This window comes from Corythoichthys intestinalis, chromosome 10 (assembly GCF_030265065.1).
Source record: "Corythoichthys intestinalis isolate RoL2023-P3 chromosome 10, ASM3026506v1, whole genome shotgun sequence".
In the NCBI taxonomy this organism is placed as follows: Eukaryota; Metazoa; Chordata; class Actinopteri; order Syngnathiformes; family Syngnathidae; genus Corythoichthys; species Corythoichthys intestinalis.
Genome location: NC_080404.1, coordinates 32,841,046 through 32,858,110, shown reverse-complemented (window position 1 = coordinate 32,858,110; position 17,065 = coordinate 32,841,046).

The following is a 17,065-nucleotide window of genomic DNA, read 5'->3' as shown; positions in this document are numbered from 1 at the left end:
TGCGACGTGTAGACATGGCCTGAAGAGTCTCTAGCTAGATCAAAGCTACAAAACTGTCAATCATCATTAACTTTAAGTACCAAACGACAGCTGCACTGGTGACTAAGAAAAACAGTTTGGTCGCACTGCTTTTCCAGTGTGAGAGGGTGCACGAGCACGAAGCAGAAAACCACATATATTTTTAAAATTAAAAACCTGATCCTTTTCACCCGATTCCGATCTTCTGAAAAATGGCGCGATCGGCCTGATTTCCGATCATGTGATCGGATCAGGACATCTCTAATGAATACAATGTGGTCATAATGAGTCAGCCAAAGTCATCCCAGACAGCTGTACAAGTCCGGTGAAAATTTCTTCCAGTTTTAATATCGCGATATACTGTATATAACAATATATTGCACCCCCCCACCAAAAATCGCAATGTCAGGTTTTTCCAGTATCAATCAGCCCTAGTTTATAGTATATGAAAGTAGTATTTAACATTCAAAGGACTTCTGAAGTGTTCAGTAATATTTACTCCACAAGTGATAACGATTTGCTGGTTCTATTTAAGAATTTCAATGAAATAAAATACAAATAAATTAGAAACATTGACTGATAGTCTTCCATTAAGTGTGATAGACCTCCAATCCATTTGAATGTATTGAACGTCTATCTTCGTCAATTGTAGCCAATAAGTTTAGTTCAAGGCTCAATGAGCTCTACATAGAGGATAATGGGGGGAAAGTGCAGAAAATGTGCAGACTGACGATGAACCTCAAGTAGCCATTAGTTTGACATTAAATAGCAGTATGGTCTAACAAACTTTTTTTTTTTCACCCTCATTTTAGACCTTAGATAAATACAGGCAACAGCACCTTTTCTCTTTCATCACTTCAACACCTGAGCCAACTCCCATTTCTATCATCCAAGCTTCACTTCCCACAAACATATCACATAAAGTGAACAACACCATCATGCTTGAGCATGTGTGCCAAAGCATCTGCATGTTAGTATTGTAACTGATTGTTATTTATAATCTTTCATGAAATATTGATAGATTTTACAGATGTTTGGAATAAACCAAACGACATTTCCGTAAAATACAAGTATATCCGGAAGAAGTAACCATTGCCATATAAATCACAAAGCTATAAATCTGCCAAATTTTATTGCAGCCATAAAACTTGAAATCACTCTCCTGCAAAATGATAAAAATGGAGTCAGCCCACTGTAGTTCTCAAGAGCTCACATAACACTATCTCCATGAGAATGTGATGGTTCTACACGACCACAAACTACTACACTAGAATTTAATTGTGTCACTATAGAAGCATCATACAAAAAAACTATACAAAAATACAGTGCGTTTTATAAAACATAAGAAAAATTGAAGAGCTGTATTTTTTTCTAAACGGTTACCCTACCTTACAAAGACCTGTAAGTCTTTGTAAGGTAGGTGTATTTCAGGAGAGACAAAAAATCTTTTTAACAGTTTAAATGTATAAAATAAGTGAATATAACACGTGGTATGCGTTTTAATTTCACGGTCAACTGTCGCCATCTAGTGGATAAAGGGCAAAAAGCAGAACGTGTGCACAATAATAATGTTCTTCAAGTGTCATAAAACAATTGATCCCGCTGTGGAAAAAATCATTTACAGCAGCAAACGCTAATATGGAACATAATGAACATAAAAAAACAAATATCAGGCCTATAAACCAGGCAAGGGGAAAACGTTATTTACGAAAACAATTAAGTTAAAGATTGTTTTATTGCACTCAAAATATTGGACAAAAGTGACATCAGAAAATGATTTTAATGCTTATATGAATATATATTTTCATTCAAATTTATTTACCATACTACTGCCAAGAACTGAAACATCTCAGAATTTAAGGAATACTATTTTTGAAGCAACTCTTTTAGTCCAGCTGAATACAGTGGTAACACTACTTTAGAACGTCTCTACATACAGAATTTTCAGGTTAAGACGCCCCAATGGGAAAATACTGCCTCTTGATAAGATTTAAATTTCAGGATAAGAAAGGAAAAAAATACAATATGGCTGTACTCGCAACTCCCAGAGTTGACTGAACGTAACTTACTTATAGCTGCTCTGCAATTGGCTATTGCCTAACATTCCTGGCATCCAATAGCCGAAGAAGAACCTCTACTGTATGTGTATATGTGTATTCCACCGTCCTCTTCATTTGCCTCTCGTGTTCCGACAGCTATACATGAGTGTATTTACATTGATTACTAACGATTTTCAATTATTATTATTAGTAGTATTTTTTGTTTTATTTTTATTCATTTATTTTTATTCTATTTGTTATTAAACGCGATTTTTATGTATAATTTTATTTCCGATTTTGATTGTCTTGGTTTTCACGTTGTATTGATTTAAATGTGATTTTTATGATCTTCATGTGATGTAAAGCACTTTGAATTGCCTTGTGTTGAATTGTGCTCTATAAATAAATTTGCCTTGCCTTCATCCTTTACTCTATTCTTGTTTTTTCTCATTATGCACAACTCAGATTTTACGTTTATTTTGCAATAATATAATTGTAACATATATTTGTTACATGTTTTGATGCATTTTTATGCATTATAAAAGATTTATGTCTGAATTTTGGGGGACTTGGAACCATAAGTGGATTTTAAGGGGGGGTTATGTATATAAAAGTTGTAAAGCAATAAAACTGCAATAAAAATGAATGAAATGAACAAAAAAAATTATTATTATTATTTTTTTTTTTATAATGGGTCAAAATTATTTTTCGAACAGATCATATGATCAAACCAAAGTAGATGGTGATTAGCTTTGCATATAATTAAAAAAAAAAAAAAAAAAAAAATTAGGAGAGGGCAATTTTATTTTTCAATTGATTTTTTTCTTTGATTGAAATGTTTTTTTCGTAATAAAAAATAAATGAATAAAATTTAGTTTTTTTTTCAAAAAAAAAATTATTTTTTGATTGAAGCAACTTTTTGGGGGGATTAAACGATTTACACACAAAACTTCTACCCATAATATAGCCCAAACACAGAAAAGGATTGCTTAATTGAATAATAAAGGCAAAAATGTCCTAGCCAAAATTTGGCCCAAACACAAATCAACAGTACTTCAATCAAAAAAGTTCCTTAAAAAAAAACAAAAAAAACTTGACATTACAAAAAAACAAAAACAAACAAACAAACAAAAAAAATCAATCAAAGAAAAACAGCTTTCACACGCATTAAAAATTTTGTTTTTTTGCGTTTAAAATTATTTTTGCATTCAAACACATTTTGGGGGGGATTGAAGCAACTTTTTTTGTGTGTCTGAATAATAAAGACAAGAATCTACCTCCACATGGCTCCGCCCAGGGGATACACTTTTTGACTTGGGGTAACTACATTGGAACGACACCGCCGGGCGTACCATATTCAACGGATGACGATCTTGGTGAAAAGTATAGCCTAATCAGCCTCATTTGGAATTCCGCTCAAGAAAGATGGGAAACAAAAAAACGCTCATTGTCAACTTATCATTATAAATATTCTTGAGATTTTATTGCTGACACTGCATTTCGGGGTCATCAACATGTTGTGCCCCCCCGCCCCAAAAATCAAACTCCGCCTATGCTTGGAACGGATTTAGGGCATATACACGGAAAACGTGTCTACTTACAGAATTTTCAAGTTAAGAGACTACTTCCAGGACCAATTAATTTCGTAAGTAGAGGTACCCAATAACTCCACCATCTTGAACAATCTCACACAGAAACACTGCAATAGGTTAAGCAGGGCTGCGTTGCGTTTTATATGCAAAGAGCCTCTGAAAAGGAGCACATTTCATTGCTTGCTGAAGTTGTTTTAAAGTTGTTTGTGTGGTGACTGTGAGATAAAAGCTGTTGATCTGCCAGCTTTGTTTTTAAAATTTGACTTGTGTGTCAGGGAGGGTGGGCAAGGTGTAGTTGCAAAAGTGTTTTAATTGAAGCCAGCAAAAACCAAGTACAAACAAAAGGCAAGGGGATCCAAAAACCCCAAGGCAAACAAAAGACTTTTTTCAAAAACAACTTACTATGGGAATCAAACAAGACAGGACAAGGGCACATGCATGAACACACAGGGCTCTGACACTGACTAGACATTGACAATGTCGCAACAAGGACTCAACAAAAACGGGGAGCTTAAATAAACAAACAAGGGGTAACAACTGGAGTGAGCACAAAGTTGAGATAAAAGCTCTGTATGGTTCCCTAAACACAGGATTGTGATTAAGATGGATTTTTGGAAGAGAAAATAGATAATAAATTCCTTATTTTTACATTCATTTCAGAGGTCTGCCATTTTGTCGAACACCACCCTCTGTTTTCAACCGAAATCAACGGAAAACGGACAAGGGATTTCCTGTGTATCTGCGACGACTAGGTTTATAAGATGATCATTTGGACAAAATTAGCCTGTTTTCTTTGCAAATCATTATTTCATCAACCAATATTTGTTTAAATTTTGACTTGGACAGCTATATGTCCAATAACAGTAGTGGATATTTAAGAAATGAAAAGGCTTTATACTAGGGCTGAATGATAGTGGAAAAAACTGACATTGCGACTTTTGGGGGATTTGCGATATATATTGCGATATACTGTATATTGTCATATTAAAGCTAGAAGAATTTTCACCAGATGACATGAATAACTCTGTTTGGGAAGACTTTTCTGGATCATTATGACCACATTGTATTTGTCAGAGATGTCCCGATCTGATCACATGATCAGAAATCGGGCCAATCACGACATTTTTCAGAGGGTCGGAATCAGGTGAACCTGATGGGGTTTTTAAATGAAAAAATATATTTGTTTTTCTGCATCATGCTCGTATAGCCTCTCGCCCTCCCTCCTGCTAAGTAGTGCGACCAAACTGTTTTTCTTGGTCACCAGTGCAGCTGGCGTTTGGTACTTAAAGTTAACGATGATTGACAGGTTTGTAGCTTTTATCTGGCCAGAGACGCTTCAGTAGCTCTATGATCAAAGTCACAAATGTGTTAATCATCATTAAGCTGGGAACACAGTCTGAAAAGTGCTGTAGCAACTCATTCATTGTGTAAGTGAGAGGCTGTTCTCGGCAGCGTGACCATCAAAGCAAAAAAAAAAACAAAAAAACTTTTCTTTAATATCGGACCAAGACAGATTCTAAAAATCAGGTGACTCGGATTCGGGTGCAAAAATTTGCAGGACATCCCTAGTATTCATATAATACTGTTGAATCAAGGCTAAATGTGTTTATCTGTGAATGATGAAGATTGGTATAGATTAAAGGGATCGAGGAAGCCATGTCTCTCCATAATTGCTTATTTTTATGAAGAAAAACAAAAGTTTACATTAAAAAAAAAAAAAAAAGAAACTCCGGCGATGGGACTACCTGTATTGCGGATGCGCACATTGCGATGATGATGTTCAAACAATATATTGTGCAGGCCTACTTTATACCGTATTACTTGAAACTGATCTAATATCCAAAATCCGACGTTTAATTATCCCGACTTGTGATTTAACTGTTCGTGTAGTGACTCATGCACACACAAAACGATGAATTGTTGTTGTGAACGTCTTTGCCAAAACCCAAGACTTGACAAGCAGTGTGAAGAAAATGGGAACCTTGACTGAGCACACATTTGGAAAACTTTAATGGGCGATCTGTCCTAATTGCGGCATCTATTGGATTTTTGTCCTCACTTTTTCCTCAAAAGTTCAGTGTGTGTTTGTGGGTGTGTGTACGTTTGCTCACTGGCTGCCGCGCTGTAGCTTGATCAGGTATAAGGAGAGGTGTTGACTTTATTCCGAGCCTCCAGTAACACCACTGACTCTGATAGTTCCCGATCCCGCCGGGAATTCATTATAAGACAGCTAGAGGCTGCTCGCGGACGCTTCCCGTGCTCGGCCGTATGTTAACGTGTCGCTGTGGCGCCGGGCAAACATGTGGTGCAGCTGCTTTCTCTGGCTGTGGGCAACCTGGAGAGATTGATTGGTGAGCCTTCTGTTTCATCCAGGATCAGGGCCACATTCGGCAGACACGCCGCCTCCGGAGAAGACGCCATTTTCCGAGGAAAAGATGGCTCATTACCAGTGCGGGCAAAATGAAGGTGTATTGACTTTTTTTCCCTTTTCTTTTAGAAAGCATCTCTTAACACACAACACACCTATTGTTGATATTTTTTGTACCAGCCATGCATTCACCTCTCATATCTCAACATGTAACCTATTGTGTATTTATTCTTTAAAACAATCATAGCTCTCTCCTACTAACCCTCGACTAGGTCAGTTTCTAATTTTAACATTTTTCTAAGCACTTGCATAGTAATCACAAAAAGACAGATTTAGATGAGTGAGTATTGTTATATCATATGATATCTACATTTGTTGCACCACTAACTGTTGAAATAGCCAAGGAGTAAAACACCAAGAGACCGATGCTATTTGTTAACCTGTCTATGTCGTTTGCAATACTTATAAATAGGGTTGTTCCGATCATGTTTTTTTGCTCCCGATCCGATATCGATCGTTTTAGTTTGAGTATCTACCGATCCAGATATTTCCCGATCCCATTGCTTTTTTTTGCTCACGATTCAATTCCAATCATTCCCGATAAATTTTCCCGATCATATACACTTTGGCAATGCATTAAGAGAAAAAATGAATAAAACTCGGACGGATATATACAATCAACATGCAGTACAGATGTACTGTATTTGTTTATTATTACAATAAATCCTCAAGATGGCATTTACATTATTAACATTCTTTCTGTGAGAGGGATCCACGGATAGAAAGACTTGTGACTTTGTACATTGTGACTAAATATTGCGATCTAGTGTATTTGTTGAGCTTTCAGTAAATGATACTGGAGCCATGCCCAAATGCATGATGGGAAGTGGAACCATGACTGTGTGTAGTGCTACCAATTGATATATCTTCTCTGCGTTGGGAAATAACATAAGGTGTTAAGAATAAGATCAATTGCTACCTTGCTTCCCCACATTGCTTCCCATGATATTTCTAATCGTAGGGAGAGGGATTGTAAGGCTTTAGCCAATTAAAAATGGCTCCAAAGGCTGCCAAAATTCACTCTACTCATTTTACGCTGCCTTTTATCTCTCTATATACTGTAGGTAAAACGGCGCCATTACAGATTGAGTGTGACAATGCGTGAGTGGGTCGTGCAAAGCATGCATGAATTGCGTTAAATATTTTAACGTGATACATTTTTTAAAAAATGTATTACCGCCGTTATCGGGATAAATTTGATAACCCAACCTTCAGCCTAAACTAAAGACTCTGGATGAGTGTAACAAATTATGTCTGTAACGTTAAATACAATTAGAAAACTAATTAAAAAATATCTATATATTTAAAAAAGGCATGGCCTATATTTTTTTGCCGATTCCGATACTTTAAAAATGACGTGATCGGACCCGATCGATTGGGACATCTCTACTTATAAGCATTAAGCTAAAATGCTTCCGATAAGGCAAAGGCCGAGTAGTTAATTTAACACAAAGTTTTATGTTTATTTTGATAAAATAAAAAAATAAAAATAAAAAAAATCAACGGCGAGTGGCAATAATCACATTGAAACCTCTTTTTGAAAGAATGGTTGACTCCCACTCTCTCTCTGTGTTCTACGCTGCTCGCTATTAAGTTACATTCTCTACACTACACAGCAAAAAATGGAGATAGGGGTGCTATGCATCACTCTTTTCTCAAATTAACCCAATAAAAGGTCCGGTTTCTACCAATTACTTCTTGGGAAGCAACCCACAAAATATGTTGAACAAATTCCCACAAAAGGTTGTTTTCATTTTTTAATAACAAGTCATTCTAGGGAAAAAAAGCCTGTCATTAAAGTTTTTTTTATATCATGTACTAAAAAAAAAGAAAAAGGAAAAATTTGTACAATTCCAAAACATATACAGCAGGAAGTAGCAACTTCAAATTTGATATGTTTGACTTGTAATGTAATACTTTTTTGTAAGAACTAATACAAAACTTATGGCGGAAAACACAGACAAGACTGAAAAAGCACTTCCTGCTCTTGCACTCCTCTTTAAAATAAACTGCTGTATCTTAAGCCAAAAGAACTGTTGTGTTTGATAGAAAAATATGTCTATATGCTGCCATAGCAGATTCATGGCGCTTTAAGCCCCTGAGCTATTTTTAATTAGTCCGTTTTACCCTGGAAACCCCCATTTACAAACGGCATAAAAGAAGGTAAGTATATTTATTATTCAAAATGTCATTTTTAGCTTAGAATCATTTATTGATGTCTAATATTTTGTTACCAAAAAAAAAAACGACTTTAAAAAATTATCCACTCGCATATTTTAAACTTTTAAACAAATTACGTCACAATGAAAAAAATGGCATCTGCAAATAAGTCACAGATATCTACCTCATAACTATTTTTTTTGTTACTGTCGCATTTTCCCTGTTGTTAGATGATAAACAATCGATCCAAAAAAAGAAAAATTAAAAAAAAAAATGTTTAAAAGGGTAAATATATGAAAAAGAAAATCTCCACCACTTCTTGATGTCTGTGATTTCTGCATCGCGACCCTTGTTATATTACCAGGTTTTACCCATAAAATAAATTAAAAAAAAAAAACGGCTGTGGCCATTCACAGCTGTGCCTTGACACTCAGTGATACATGCTACATGGAGTTTTTGGATCGAAACAAGGTAAGGACGCAATAATATCTAATTAAAATCATGGCGTCTTGAACTATGCTCTCTCATGCTTTCACCTCCAGTTAGGGTTTCAGTTTCAGTTTATTCGCACATCATCAAATAAAGTACATAATCATATGCTAGCAGTTCACATGTTAAGCTGGGCGAATAGGACACTCCAAAGAAGCTATTCAAAGCTTTTAGCAGGGGCCCAGTTAGACAACACACACATACAGACACACGCAGGCACACACACAATTAACTGTGGACAATTTCAAAATTTTGGTTACATTGGATTTGGTAAGAGACACCAGTAATGGTATTCAAATAATCAGCATATTATATATACATTGCTAGGAGATGAGTTTTGAGTTTTTCCTTAAAGATGGAGATGGAGTGTGACATTTTAAGTGTTTCATCCAATTCATTCCAAATCTGTGGTCCTTTGCACACAATGTTAAAGCTTGTACACTTTAGCCTTTGTTTTTTCCCTGTGATTTGATGTTTTCTTCTGGTAGTGTATGTGTGTTGAGGAGTACAGACTGGGACGAGGTCACCTAATTTATAATTTAGTCTATAGATAATCTGATACATTACACAAGCATTTTGGTAATAGTTGTGGTCTTTAAGCCTCAGGAGGTGGTGGCGGTGAAAAATTATTTTAGTTGGAGCATTAAACTCAGACCATGTTAGGGCACGTATAACTTTTTTCTGTAGTATTTCAATTTTTTTTTTTAAATAAGTTGGATATGTGTTGCACCATATGACATTACAGTATTGTAAGTGTGGTTCAAATAAAGATTTATACAAAATGAGAAGTGCAGAGAGTGGGAGATAGTGTCTCAGTTTAAAGAAAAGAGCAGCATATCTTGGTTTTGCTGTTTAAATTGTTTTTTTTTTCTCCCCAAAATGGTCTCCTGTTCACAACTTTTCTTCCCCCAGAAAATGGAGATTTTAAGCTTTCCAAGGATGTATCACACGTGCATATCGGACAATTTTGAAATTTGGCCAATTAGGTTGTCTCAGAGTGGAACTTCAAGTCACCTGAGTGTATTCCACCTTATGTACTGTATGTGTGACACCCCTACCAGGAGACACACAATTGAGTAATTGTACTTTTTTTTTTTTTTTTTTTAAAGAAATTGTAGTTACCCTCTGAAATCAAACATTGCTCCCCTTATGTTGTTGGCACTGACCTCTCACACTTTTTTTTTTTTTAAATTGAATTTTCACACATTAATGGGATAGGTACAGGCAAACACATCAAGCATAGAGACCCTTGGCTGAAAGTTGATTATAGATGAAGTTTTGGTTGATTATAGATGAAGTTTTGATGATGCAAAGTAAGCTTCTCTCTGAAAGGTTCAAGATAAGGGTACCTTGCCAGCACGATCAAGACAACAGACATTCTTATTCACAACTCTCACACTTTTTAAACAATAAATACCTGTAGTTGTAGAAAAAAAAGCCCCCTATCAAACCATTGTACTGTATATCTGTATATGCATGTACTTTCTTTTTAATGAGTTCAATTGCTAACATATGCCTTTTGTAAGCAAGTAGTAACTTTACCAAATTTTATGTTTGACCTGTACTACTTTTCTGTAACTAACGCAACAATGATGTATGACTTTGAGAGGAAAATCCTACCAAGTGACCCACAATGGCATACCGCACACTAAACGTCACTTCCGCTCATTAATATTTGTGATGTTAGCAACTGTTGCTAAGGGGGGTGACGCTGCTGTTTGTCCCCAAATAGTAAATGAATGGATAGTGTACGAAGGAGATGTTTACAGAGCTAAACCGAGGCAGTCTTGTTTTTAAAGAGTTCAATGTGAGGCGATATTACAAAACAAGACACGCTGACATATATGACAAGATTACAGGGAAGACAGGTAGTGAGAAATTAAAGCAACTTGAAGCTAGTTTAATTTCACAGCAGCAGTATTTCACAAGAGCCCGAGAGTCGAAAGAGAACGCTACAAAGGCTAGTTGCGAGATTGTTGAAATTATTAATTAAAAATAAATAAATAAATAAAGCAATTGTGACACACAGATTGGCTTGCTAAAATTTGCCTAAATATATTGTTCTACATAAAAGACGTCAGCCAAGGTCAGCCCCCACATTTTTACCGCACCAAATCTGACCCCCTTTGCAAAATGTTTGGACACCCCTGAGTTAAAGATATGGCTTGAGTGTCAAGGTCTGAAAAAGAGCTGAGCTGATCCACACATTTTTCCTTTATGCCACTGACAATGATTTTCTCATTGTTTCAACAAGCTATCCTTTACCCCCATACGCCCTGTCTTTCTTATATATTATATCCTCTGGTTGTCTTACGTTTCTGACCATTCTGGGGAGTAATTTATATTGTTAGTTTTGTGTAGCGATCGCAAATGCTACTCTGTGACAGCGAATGAACACTTTTTTTCCCATTAATAACAAATCTTAATTCTATTTATTTATTTGCACTTCCCCCTTACTAAAGTTGTTTCTTTACAACAGAAAAGGTAACAACGGTGGCAGTCAGATACCACTTTAATTTTTTTCAGGTCAGTTTCATTGTCAGACAGAAGCAGCACGGCTAAACGCCACGCTAAAAAATAAGTAAAAATATCAAAATGGCCGAGAGGTAAACTGGCTTACCTCTTCGGAGGACGCTGTGGCAGGTCGGGATTGTTATTTGTAGGTGAATGACTTCACCTTGCTGGCGGTAAACTGGTCTTTCGGACGTCCTCACAAGCTGATCCATTGTTCACATTTTTTCATTTGAGTCTTTGGTTTCAGGATACGTATGAAGAAAACACCTTTCACATGTGGACGGTCATAATGTCTAGAGTCGTTTCTAGTTTGAGTGGCATGTTCATTTTTGAAAGATTACCGAAGAAAACTAGCAGAAATACAGTATAATGGTTTGCATGTGAGGGCGTGTCTATAATGTCCCACTTCCGCTTTACGATGCTACGTCATGGTCTAAAAATAGCATTCGTGCGGTATGATATTTAGTAATTCTACAACTTTTTTTAAAATAATACATTGTACAAAGTTACCCCCGTGAAATCAAACTTTGCTCCCCTTATGTTGTTGCCTGACTTAATACACACACAGATGCAAGGAGCTCTCACACACCCCTCCCCCATGTTTGGTCCATCAGACAGTTTTTAAAACTAACCATTGCTGCGCTCAGGGGCATGAAGCTGTGTCCAGGCTTGCACACACACAAAGCAACAAAAGACAAACACAATTCATTATTCAACACTCTTGTGTTTTTATGATTATTATGGCTGTTATGTGTATAGCATCCATCCGCCTTGGCGAGTTTAAAGCCAGGAGGCCCGGCAGATGCACGAGCTTGAGGTCCTCCATATGATTTGCATGCGCAGATCACTGCAGGAGGTCAGACATGGAGAACGCGTTGCCCTGCTTCTATCCTTCAAGTAAGCCTCGTTTTTTTCTCTTTCATTTTCTACTCACTCTGGTGTCGAACCCCATGTTGAATCCAGTGCTTTGCTCATTGGCGGTAATAAACGCAGGGGTGAAATTGGGCCAGAACGGTCAGGAACGCAGTTCCAGTATAAGATTCAGGGCCGGAATGCTGTTCTGGTACACGGTGCTTCGATTACGAAAATATAACAGCAACAGTCAAAAAATTGCTAAGGTGCCACACATGCATTTCATCTCCATGAAAAAAACAATCCACCAACATCAGATTTACATACACAAGTGTTAACAACAAGCATAATAAAGTGCTTGTGTAGCGTAATCCATTTCCAACGATATTTATTATTTATTTTATTCCACGGACGGCATGGAGGTTTCCCCAGCTGCTGCAATTATCTGAGTCTGACGATGATGAGTCACGTCAACGTGCGAATGCACACAGCAAAACAAAACGCCTGGACTCATTTATTCGTTCAATTGGCTGTCATACTGACATGTTATCAGCAGAGATGGTTAGCTCTGATTGGTTCAAATGTGCATGTTTTCTGGAACAGCAAAAAAAAAAAAAGTTTGTTGAAACGATGCGACAAAAAAGGGCAATACAACAGAAAATGGATCAAATCTTTAAGAGCAGGAAAAGAGTTGAGGAGTCTTATTTATCATATTTAGTTTTATTTGCTCTGATGGGGAGGTTAAGAACATCTTAGCACTTTGGACTTATATTTGTTCATTTATGATAGGCGAATTATTCATTTCCTTATGATTTAAAAAGTCAATGTTTGCATGATCTTCAAAATATATTCCATTTCACTCTGCTTAATATAAGTCATTTGTACTTATTTTTCTGAATGTATGTTACTTATATCTTTATAATAATAATACTAACAATTAAAAAAAAAAAAAAGAATGTAAAAGTAAATGTTTAACTTCAATTTTAATACACAACCTATGTTCTTAAGTAGTTAAAATTGAGATTTGGCATTTAGTATGTGAGGAAATGAGGGAAAATAAAAATTAGGAGATGGAGGATGTTGGTTATTGCTGTTTTTGTTAACTTTTATTTTGCAAATCATTGAAAAAATACAATTTTGAATGAAAATCAGTTTTATGTATTATAGAAATAACTGTGCCAAAACAGTTTTCTTTGCATTTCAGTAGTTTTAGGAGGTTTGACCCCCCCCCCCCCCCCCCCCCCAAAAAAAAAGAAAATAAATACATAAACAAAAATTTCTGGCTCCGTGGCAACCTTCACATCGGGGAGTTCTGGGAAGAAATTCTAGCCACTTTCACTCCTGAATAAACGTCTAATTAATTTTAACTGGGAGAGGTTGGCAGTGAAGGCTCACAGCCAACCCTCCCAGTTCTAATGGATTGGACGTCTATTATCGTCCATGGCACTGAAACATGATCATTCACTGCTAGCCCCCCCCCCCCCTCTGTCCAAATTTATTAACGGTCCTGTGCCTCCTTTTCATAGTGTCTGTCATGTGTGCACTAGATGGCAGTATGGCACTTATTATAATTCAAAAGTGATTTCCTCTGCTATAAGTGCTGATGGCAGTGAAGGCCACCATTTCCAGGTAATAGTATCAGTAAACTTGATTTCACATTGAATTCAACCATACAACTTAAACATCACTGTGTTTTTGTGGCTTGCAGTCCTGCACTGTGCTGCCAATCTATAAAGGTTTTCTCCAGGTTGACTCTTATTTGGACATAAAATCATATATATTCTGATTGACTCTTATTTGGACATAAAATCATATATATTCTGAAGAAGGAGGGGGGGGGGAATCAATGAATCACACTGAGGAGAAATATTAGGCGCGGATCCTTGTCCTTGTAAAGCGATCACATTGTAAATAAGATGGGTTAAATTGCACTTGTAGCATGCTTTCAAACAGTCGGTCTTTTCTCCCGAGGTGCTGTTCAGCGGGTTGGGGGGTGAGCACCGCTCACTCTCGCGTCTAATAACACCAGCAGACAATGAGAATCCTCATAACGTAGGCCTCCCCCCTTTTCTGTACAGAACATGTATTGGGGGGGCTTAGCAGCTAATAAAGTGGCAAGTCGTCAAATCCGTGTGAGAGGAGCGCAGCGCCACAGGGACCTTTCATAACACTTGTTCGCTCGGGTTCAAGCGCAGTGTAAAGGTTACACGTCGGCATTGTACACACGCTCACCTGACGGCTTGCCATAAGCCTGGCGCATTTCCAAGGCCTCGGTCCTCATTTGAACAAGCGCCACTGAATAATTCTGCTCCCAAAGACGGCAGAGGCCGGATGAATGTTTCACATGCGATACAAAATTGACTGCGTTCATGGCGGCTGTGAATTAATCAGCCTTTGTCGGATTTCTCGTTAAGACGGAGAGCTTTCGGCTTTCTAATGCTGAATCTGGGCCTGGCCTTTAACCAAAACACGTTGTCGGTAATGAGCGAGGATCGGCGGGGTCCAAAGCCGTCCTTCAGACGCTCTCCCGCGGCATTTCCACCCACTTTGTTTGCCGGGCTTTGATCCGCAACGTTCCAGTTAAAGTTACACCCATCGCACTGCAAGTTGAAACTCGGGCCATTGTCGCCACGCGGAACCTTATACCCGTGGCGCCTCCTGGCTTTTGTCCCTCCCTTTTTGCCGCGGAACTCTCCTCGCGTCGCGGACAAAAGCCTGCTCACGACACCATTTGATCGCTTCGGCGATGATATGGCCAACAAACGAGATCGAGGGTTAAGGTGAGCTATCCACGTAGGATGTGGCTAGCGATAAGCTAAGGGCTAATTACATACATGGGAAATTGTACAAAAAACACAGCAGATATGTTAGGTTAAAATCCTAATCAGACAGAAAAGGATGCTAATCTAAAAGTAGACAGGGTTTTGATTGACTGCTTTTGTATTTTCCATAAGCATACAGTGGGGAGAACAAGTATTTGATACACTGCCAATTTTGCTGGTTTTCCCACTTGCAAGCCATGTAAAGGTCTGTAATTTGTATCATAAGTTTTCTTCAACTGTGAGGGACGGAATCTGATACAAAAATCCAGAAAATCACATTGTATAATTTTTAAATAATACATTTGTATTTAACTGCATGAAATAAGTATTTGATACATTACCAACTAGTAAATATTTCGGCTCTTAGTTCATTTTTTAAGAACCCCTCTTGTTCTCCACTCTTTACCGGAAGTAACTGCACCTGTTTGAACTTGTTACCTGTATAAAAGACACCTGTTCACATGCTCAAACAAACAAACAAACAAACTCCAACCTCTCCACAATGGCCAAGACCAAAGAGCTGTGTAAGGACATCATGGATAAAATGATAGACCTGCACAAGGCTGGGATGGGCTACAGGAAAATATGCAAGCAGCTTGGTAAGAAGGTAACAACTGTTGGAGCGATTATTAGAAAATGGAAGAAGTTCAAGTTGACGGTCAATCTGCCTCGTTCTGGGGCTCCATGCAAGATTTTCACCTCGTGGGGCATCACTGATCATGAGGAAGGTGAGGGATCAGCCCAGAACTACACGGCAGGACCTGGTCAATGACCTGAAGAGAGCTGGAACCACAGTCTCGAAGAAAACCATCGGAAACACATTACGCCGTCATGGATTAAAATCCTACAGCGCACGCAAGGTCCCGCTGCTGAAGCCAGTGCATGTCCAGACACGTCTGAAGTTTGCCACTGACCATCTGGATGATCCAGAGGAGCAATATATACTATACTTGTTCTCCCACTGTATTTATAGTAATGACAAAGTTTTTCGCCCCCAATTCTATTTTGTGAAAACTCAATTTTCTCATAAGCTTCCACAGCAATCATTCATTTTCCACGTTTTTACCCGAAATCCTGCCCAGAAACCCGCAAAATCCTTTAGCCTTTGTTATGCCATCAACCCATGAATTAGTCTGTCTTCACCAGTGTTGGGAATAACGCCGTTACATAACGGCGTTATTTTTTCAGTAACAGGGTAATCTAACTAATTATTTTTTCCGCCATTACAACGCCGTTACTGTTACTGATGGTCAAAAGCGGTGCGTTACTTACTTTGAATAAATTGAAGAAACTACTCTGCTCTGTTTGTCATCCAAGACTTGAGGTGCGTTCAGGTTCATGGCAATGAAAATAGTAAACACACATAGCCTACCTTTGCAAGAACGATGGAGTTGCCGTTTGATACCGTCATAATGTGCAAGTCCTGCACTCATCCACAGCAAAACAGTTCGTAGCATTGTATCGATTATGTAATTTCGGAATCGCTGATGAGTTTATTAACATACACCAAACAATAAATACAGCAGAATGTCCATTTCGCGTAACTGTGGAAGCCCGTCGACATCTTTACTCCATTTGTCTTCGGCTTGCTCGTAAGGGTCAGCATTGTTCACATCCTTAAGTTTGATCACATATCTGTTCTTCGCCTTAGTAACGAGTTTGTCTCTTTATCGAACTGGCAAGTTAAAGTTTAATGTCCCGCGAGCCAGACCTGCTTCCAATATGGCTGTGTTGTTGTCAAATCTCACGTGATCTCCCATTCTGTGACGTAAACGCTCAAGCCTAATAGCGCACGTACTTCAGAGCCGGTGTTTTCACTCACAAACCGGAACAGTGCGTGCGGCAAACACACACACACGCAAAACAGATGCAGAGGGATATGATGGCAGAGCAGAGGAAAATTTGTCCTTTACGAGGTGGAGATATAAATACTGTTTCAAGTTGGTCGAAATTAAAGGGAAGAACGTGCATGTAAAGTGTAATTTATGTCCCGGGGCAAAGCTTTTGTCGACATCTGTGGTAAGCAATTCAAATCTGTTTATTTTTGTTGCACTTCAAGTGTAGGATAAACCTGTTGCTGGTGAGGTGTAATAGATATCACAAGGTTCTATAACACAACTACCTTTCTGTTCTTCTCTATTCAACTGACTT